At 38.7% G+C, this 8,288-nt stretch overlaps 1 protein-coding gene across 12 annotated transcripts in view; it reads right to left on the bottom strand.

The window, feature by feature from the left end:
• The window catches only part of RABGAP1L (RAB GTPase activating protein 1 like), a 726,671-nt gene that overhangs the window by 96,396 nt on the left and 621,987 nt on the right, over positions 1-8,288 (bottom strand). For 2 of the 12 annotated variants that reach the window (XM_042229122.1, XM_042229123.1), the window contains exon 1: positions 2,450-2,602. The exons of 8 other annotated variants lie outside the window; for them this stretch is intronic. The gene's annotated coding sequence lies outside the window, so the exon portion shown is untranslated. Of the gene's footprint in view, positions 1-1,152; positions 1,342-2,449; positions 2,603-8,288 lie in introns of those variants that run through there. 2 more of the 12 variants (XM_042229121.1, XM_042229127.1) reach the window with 1 other exon arrangement.

Here is an 8,288-nt window from a genome sequence, read left to right as displayed (position 1 = left end):
CTGTTAAAAACAAAAAGTACCAAAATACAAAAATGAAACAGACTGCAATATCAGTTAGTAACCATTTCCTCTTCTCCCACTAAAAAAACAACAAATATTTTAAACAGAATTCTTGATTTTGAGAGAATTTAGTTTTCCACTGTTATTCTGAAAACAACACAAGGTTGTCATTTCCAAACTAATTATTATTCTCCCATGATAAAAGTTCTCTTTGTCTATTTTTAAGCTTAGAGATTTCTTTTAATTACCCAAATCAGCAGATAGTAATGAACTATTGGTGCCTTAGCTATGAGAAGCATCTTTTTAAGCACAGCTGAAGACAGTAAATGAACCTCAACGTGCCCTGATGATAAAATGTGAAAACTGTTCAAATTATCATTACAAGGTTGCCTAAATCACCAGGAAATATAATGTAGGCTAATTCCATGGGGAAAGTATTAAGCAAATAAAAAGGGAGGAGGGCAGATAAAGCTCCTCCCAAAGTTGTTTTGCCAGTATTTCTAATTAAGCTATTATCTCCTTTGCTTTTTCTAGAGTATGACAGTGCAATACTGTGAGAAATATTTGTTAGAATTAGAAATCAACTGGGAATGTTTATCTTTAATCAAATACAATGTTTAGTCCTGATTATCCATAGCAGTATTATGTTATTTAGTTTGCTTGTTTTTCAGAAAACAAGACTTGGAATGAAATTTCTAGTGCCTATTTTTCTTTGTCTTTCCAAAGTATTTCCACCTAGATGAACATGATTACTTAAATAGTACCCTGTTCTATTTAAATGTGATTAGAAGAGTTTTGCAACTATCATAGCATTCTGGATTACAAACACACGCACACACACACGCTCACATACACAGAAGGGGGAAAATACCTTACTGCCAGCAAACAGAAGCAAGACTAATAGGCTTATTTAAACAGAAAATGCAATACTTTAAATAAATCCTCAAGATTAAAACAGCTTCAAACTGTGTTGACCCATGCTGGAGCTGGTAAAGCATTTTCACTTCACTTTTTTTTCCCCTACAAGGCAGTTGTGCCTTTTAAAGCATTATTTTTCTTAAAAATTCTTCCCGCACTAAACACTGACTAACCAGGTAAAGATTAAATGATCATCAGGAGACGAGGCACACTAAAGCGTCAGGCAGCTCATACCTTTTTAATTCCTTTTTATCTTTTCAGAAAGGTACTGTGACTCCCTTCGTGCACTCACTAGCACCAGAAGGCTTCCGATTTATCTCGCAGGACCACTTTCTAGCTGTGAAAGCAGTTCCTGTGGCTTTCATATTTCCCTTGGCTCCAGTGACTCAGGGCTTCCACACTGGTATCTGAATCAGGTGCACTGACAAAGACACCTGTTGTGGAAGGTAAAGAAACCACTTCCCATAATGCCTTATTCCCTGCTGGCAACCGCCCAGGGGCAAACAAGAATTATGACTGCATTTGAGCAGTTGCCTGTGCAGCCTGGGAGAACACATTCGGTTTAACAATAGGTAATCTTGGTTAAGAACACTCATAACCAAGGGAAAAAAAAAAGAAAGAAAGGACCAGGGAAAACAGTAGTAAATAGTTTTAGGTACTGTGTTATAAAGTCGGAAAACTGTTAAGGCATTGGGGCTATAGGAGTGCAAAACACTTTTAGAAACATAATCAAAGGCTGTAAAGACGGTTTTAAAACGACAAAAAAGCTAACCACTTCAAATAATTAAGTCCTTTTAGAGCTCCACGTGGGTTGTTAGGTAAACAATTAGGTATTTTTACAAAGCTCCTGATTTATTATCTTCAAAAAGACTGTTCTAATTGGCCAGAGTGTCTTAGAATTACCCGTAACAGTTTGTGCCTCAATCCAAGAGGTCTTCTCTAATAGCCACACTGCATATGCTTTCTAGAGCAAGGGCTCCCAAAGTTTTGTACGTATCCTTCATTTTCTGTCACCCTTAAATATTCCTCCAGATTTTATAGTCTGGGAAACAAAAATTTAAATGTCCTTTTTTCATACAGTTAAATGTATATCTGTGGTCCCCCCCCAAAAAAAGCATACTTCTATGGTGATTCATGTTGATGTTTGCCAGAAACCAAAATTCTGTAAAGCAATTATCTTTCAATTAAAAAAAAATTTTTAGCAAACCAATGATCTATTTTTTAAAAAACCTGTTTTTATACTACCTTTCTTTCTTTTCCTAAAGATTCTTTTCTGCAGTCTCAGAAATAAACAGCTATTATCCTGCTTCCAGACTTCAGGAGTCACTGTACACAGTCATGTTTACATACAGTACTTCACTGCCTTGCAAGACATCTTTCTGGCTCATTTGACTTTTCCCCAGTGAATTGAGACCCACCGATCTCCCCGGATGGTTCCCACCTGAGCTTCTGCAGTCACTGCCTTCACAACACTCAGCTCCACTGAAAGAAAGGTATTGGCGGCGGGGGGGGGGGGCGGCGGCGGAATTACCTGCGATCAAGGCGTGTACTGCCGACAGCACCAGTTGCTGCTAAAATTTACCAGGAGAGGATTTTGTATTAAATGGGCAGCAGAAAATAAAGCATTTGTGGTAACCAATAGAGGGGCTCCAGTTCTAGCAGGAACGAGCTAGCTGTCTGTCCCAGGGCAAGTCACTTAACCTCCCAAGGTTTCAGTTTCCTCGTGGTCATGTAAATCGAGAGGGACGGAATAGATGAGAGGTTTTCCTGTGTGCTCAGTCAAAAGCAGTGTGTCCTTTTCCGCTCCAGTAAATAGGCTTATTGGAGGATTTGAAGGTGAGAATACCTTTTTAATCTCTATCAGAATGAAACACAAAGGGTAACATTAATCCCAAATGTTAGGAAAGTACCCCCCACGGTTGCTATAATGTGTCCCAACAAATGCCTTCTACTTTGTACCCTAAATTGGATTTTCTAGTATCAACTCTTTTGCTTTTAAAAGATTTGGTGACAGTTGCTTCACTTTTTATTAGTTACTCTTTACAGTCTTTCTATTCAGAAGCCAAACTGGCTACAAAATAATTTTCAAAAGGCTTCTAGATCTCATTAAGACAAAAAAATTAACAAATATTAATAAATATCTCCAATGATTTTTGAATGCTGTTTTAAAATTTTTTACAGATTTTACTCTGTTAGCTGATTTCGTTCCAAAAGCCATTTTTCTGGGATTATTCCTATTTAACAAAAATATAACTGGGTCATACTAAATGAGTGTGAGTCTAATAAACCATTCCTGGCCTTCAGAGAACATCTATTCTCAAGAGTCAAATTTAGTAAAAGCCAAACCAAAAATTAAGAGAAGCCTGAATAAGATGTGAACACTTTGTATTTCTGTGTTCTCCCCAAATGCAGCAAAGTAAAGTAGTTTAATTATGGGAGCAGTATTTTGTTATCCACCATCAAAGCAGTGAATACATTTAAAAAATGAACACACATCATTAAAAAATTATCTCACCTCACAAGAGTGGCTTTAAAGACCATTTCTCCCATGCCTCAGGTTCTACCTGTTGAACATTGTCATCACAACAGCCATAAAATCAGGATAAGATAGAAGACAAAACCACCAGGACAAAAATATGGCCTAGAGGACAGAAAGGTCTGTGCCCCCACCACATACTGACAAAGCCTGGTAGAGACAGTTTTTCCTTCCCCAAGGGTTTGTCTAATCATTCAGTAACATCTTTATAGATTCAATTAATAATATAATAGATTCAATTCAATATAAATATTCATGGAGTATACACGACTCAGTTTTACCGGACTGTCGCAAAACGTTCATGGTATTGACACAGAGGTAAAGAACTCTAAGAAAGACAAAATTCTACCCTTTCTTAATCACAGAAAAGCAATATTCTAAGGAGGTTTCTCTTTACATGCAGGAGTGCACATTACTAAAACCCTAGTGCTCTCAGTGGAGGAACAAGAGATAAAATGAGAGAGAAACCATAGAAGTATCAATAGAAGAAAACTTTTCAGAAGATTTTGGATTTCAGAATAGTCCAGTAACATACTGAGTTTTACAAAGGGAAAAGAACAAGAAGTAGAAGATAAATAAAAGAAATCTTGGTTCTTTTCAAAATCATGCAAATGTAAATAAAGAAAACCATTATTCTGTGTCAAATTCCAACCGTTCAGCTCATTATCTTCCTTATCTTTGCCAGCAATTACTAGGCAAATTCAAAACCTCAGAAAACACAGATTATTTTTTTTTTAAATCCCTAGAGTTAAACTAAGAAAACAAAAACCAGTGGGACACAAATACTTGCTTAACTGTTATACTGGGTATCTTACTTCTTCATTTGCATCTCACTGCAAAGAATGATGGTGAGGTACATTCCAGACTATGAAAGAGCAGCTGCAAGCTTTAACAAGTCAGCTTTCTACCACATTTGTAACTCTAAAACCCACAGCTAACTATTAAAAACAAGACAACAGGTCCAACATGGAGTCCCTTATGCTAAAGCCTCATGTCACTAAAGACTGCTACAGTTTCTACTCTCCCAGAAATGAAATCTTAAACCAGGAAGCACCTGATCAGCACTAGTGAGGTAACCTGCCTGACAGAGCAGGTGAATTTCCCCTAAGGGAAAGTGATCTTGCAGTAACCATTCCACTTTTTTGTCTAGTGTGACTTCCTTGGTTCTGCTCCGTTCTGCCCATAAAAGTACAGCTCCTCAAAGTGCCATTCTGTCTGCTAGACTGGCTGCTTCCCATGTGTGAACTGTTGAATAAAGCCAGTGAGATCTTTAAAATTTACTCACGTGAATTTTAACATATTCACTTAAATTTTATCTAACCAAAAATAAGCATTTCAGGTGCTCCTGAGCATTCACTGTTGAAGCCTGGCTTGGAGATTTTGACCTTTATTTTGCTACTGTGTGACATGAGTGCAACTGTGTGGTAATTGTAGAAAAGTAGCAGACTAGCAAAGTAATGCTCAAAATTCTCCAAGCCAGGCTTCAACAGTATGTGAACCATGAACTTCCAGATGTTCAAGCTGGATTGAGAAAAGGCAGAGGAATCAGAGGTCAAATTGCCAACATCCTCTGGATCATCAAAAAAGCAAAAGAATTCCAGAAAAACATCTACTTCTGATTTATTGACTACGCCAAACCCTTTGACTGTGCAGATCACAACAAACTATGGAAAATTCTTAAAGAGATGGGAATACCAGACTACCTGACCTGCCTCCTGAGAAATTTGTACACAGGTCAAGAAGCAACAGTTAGAATTGGACATGGAACAACAGACTGGTTCCAAATCTGGAAAGAAGTAAGTCAAGGCTGTATATTGTCATTCTGCTTATTTAACTTATATGTAGAGTTCATCATGAGAAATGCTGGGCTGGAATCAAGATTGCCAGGAGAAATATCAATAACCTCAGATATGCAGGTGACACCACACTTATGGCAGAAAGTGAAGAGGAACTAAAGAGCCTCTTGATGAAAGAGGAGTGAAAAAATTGGCTTAAAACTCAGCATTCAGAAAACGAAGATCATGGCATCCAGTCCCATCACTTCATGGCAAATAGATGGGGATACAGTGGAAACAGTGGCAGATTTTTATTCTTTGGGGCTCCAAAATCACTGCAGATGGTGACTGCAGCCATGAAATTAAAAGACACTTGCTCCTTGGAAGAAAAGCTATAACCAACCTAGACAGCACACTAAAAAGCAGAGACATTTCTTTGCCAACAAAGGTCCATATAGTCAAAGCTATGGTTTTTCCAGTAGTCATGTACGGATGTGAGACTTGGATTGTAAAGAAAGCTGAGTGCTGAAGAATTGATGCTTTTGAACTGTGGTGTTGGAGAAGACTCTTGAGAGTCCCTTGGACTGCTAGGAGATCAAACCAGTCAATCCTAAAGGAAATCAGTCCTTAATGTTCATTGGAAGGACTGATGCTGATGCTGAAACTCCAATACTTTGGCCACCTGATGCGAAGAACTGACTCATTGGAAAAGACCCTGATGCTGGGAAAGACTGAAGGCAGGGGGAGAAGGGGACGACAGAGGATGAGATAGTTGGATGGCATCACCAACTTGATGGACATGAGTTTGAGTAAGTTCCAGGAGTTGGTGATGGGACAGGGAAGCCTGGCGTCCTGCAGTCCATGGGGTTGCAAAGAGTCGGTCACGACTGAGCGACTGAACTGAACTGAAAGCATTCACTGCTATTTGCTATTAATATCACCCTCAGTGAGGATGGTTTCAACTACAATCCAGGAATACAAGTAATGCTGCATCTTGTCTCATTTTGAGCAGAATATACAACTGAATTTTAATTACAAATACCTTCACCTTAATTTCTAAAGCATTTGAGTAACTTTCTAAAAGTTTTAATGGCCACTAAATCAAACCATTCCACATGGAGTATGTTTCAGATTCCTTTTTTTCACAAGGTCAGAGGGTAGGTTGAGGGAACAATGAACTGTAAGCTCCTTTTCATTCAAGTGTTCATTTGTCTCAAGTTCTTCCTGTAGGGCTGGTGACCCAACCTGGATAACTCCCTTCCAAATGAGCCCTCAGATCCCTGTAGTAGGTCATACACTGGAGCGTGAAGCCATGGACTTGGCTAAAATTCTGCAGTTAAAACAGGAAGAATTTCATGGTATGTGAATTATATCAATAAAAATAAAAACAGCAGCATTTACAGAATGCGCACAACATGCACGAGATGGGCTTATAGATTTGTAATATAGTAAAATATAACTAGTTATAATAATGACTGGAGGAGAAGGGGATGACAGAGAACGAGATGATTAGATGGCATCACTGAACCAACGCACATGAGTTTGGGCAAGCTGCGGGAGATAGCGAAGGACAGGGAAGCCTGGTGTGCTGCAGTCCATGGGGTTGCAGAGTCAGACATGACTGAGAGACTGAACAACAACTTACACTAAAATTCTTCTATAATAGCTCGTGTTTAATAAGTACTCACTCTGCCCTAGACACAGACTCTCATTTAATCTTCACATAAGTCAACGAACTAGGTACTACAAATATCTTTGCTTTACAGATGAAGTAACTAAAGTGTGGAGAAGTTTAGGGATTTGACTCTGTTCTCAACAGTCAGAAATGGAATTGACAGGATTCCAAAACCAGCCTGTTTGGCCGCAAAGTGCGTGCCGTGCCCTTCATAACTAAAGTAAGATAGGGGAAGTAAGCAAACATGCAGGGAGGATCAGCCCTGAGCCAGACACCGTTGCTCCTCCCATGCTGGGATCTCCTTCACACTCACACGCTTCAGGTTACACAACACGATGCACTGTATTTGTCAAGTAACAGTAGGACTGTAATAGAATTAAGTCCTTCTGCAGACAGGAAAGTCTTCATGGGCAAAAAATGGATTAGTTTTTATAAGCAAAGTAATTTTTTTAAGAGAAAAAATAAAATTAGCCTGGTCAGAGTGGTGAACTGATATTTAGATACAGTAGGAAATAAGGTTTCAAAGGCAGTTTTGAATCAGCCTGTGGTAGGTTTCTAATCTCAGGTCAAGAAATTCGGAATACAAGGTATGTAGGCCAAAGGCAGACCGTGCAGACTACAGGGCTTTTGTCTTTCTAGCCTCCACTTTTTTTTTTTTTTTTGTCATTAGGTCATTAGAGGAAGCACAGTATAACAGTTGACACATGGACTCCAGGGTTCAAAATACCCTGGTTTGATACAATACTTTGCCACATACTAGCTTTCTGACCATGAGCAAGTTTCACAGGCTGTCTCACTATTGGTCTTCTCATCCATAAAATGAGAAATGGTAACAGTACCGATGTTATGAGGAATAAGATAATGCATATAAAAGTCCTTACTAAGCCACCAGGCTCCACAAAGTATCTGATTAGTGATAGTTGCTATTATTATCAACATTAGTAAAAATGATGGGGAGTTCCCTTGTGGTCTAGTGGTCAGGATTCAGCACTTTCTCTGCTATGGCCTGGGTTTAATCTCTAGTCAGGGAATTGAAATTCTGCAAGTCACGCCATGTGGCCAAAATAGAAAAAAGAGAAAAGGCTGGATGGGTAAGATCATCTGTCAAAAACGGAGAAGAGGAGGGAATATAACCTTTAGAAATGAGTTGGGGACTGTTCTCAGTGTATGAGGGCAGTCAGTACCTCCATTTCTATTTTTTTTTTTTTTGTCCAATTAATAAAAAATTCAGGAGGGAGAAATAAAAAGTGTCACACAACTTCAATCCTGTACCTGTTTTCCCAACGCAATTAATCTTTCTAGATGTTGCTTTGTTTGGGAGTGATTTGGTAATTTACACAATCCTTCTGTCAGAAATAATTGAAGCAGGTTAGTGGCGGTAAAA

Source organism: Ovis aries, chromosome 12 (assembly GCF_016772045.2).
Source record: "Ovis aries strain OAR_USU_Benz2616 breed Rambouillet chromosome 12, ARS-UI_Ramb_v3.0, whole genome shotgun sequence".
In the NCBI taxonomy this organism is placed as follows: domain Eukaryota; kingdom Metazoa; phylum Chordata; class Mammalia; order Artiodactyla; family Bovidae; genus Ovis; species Ovis aries.
This window is presented reverse-complemented; position numbering and strand designations above follow the sequence as displayed.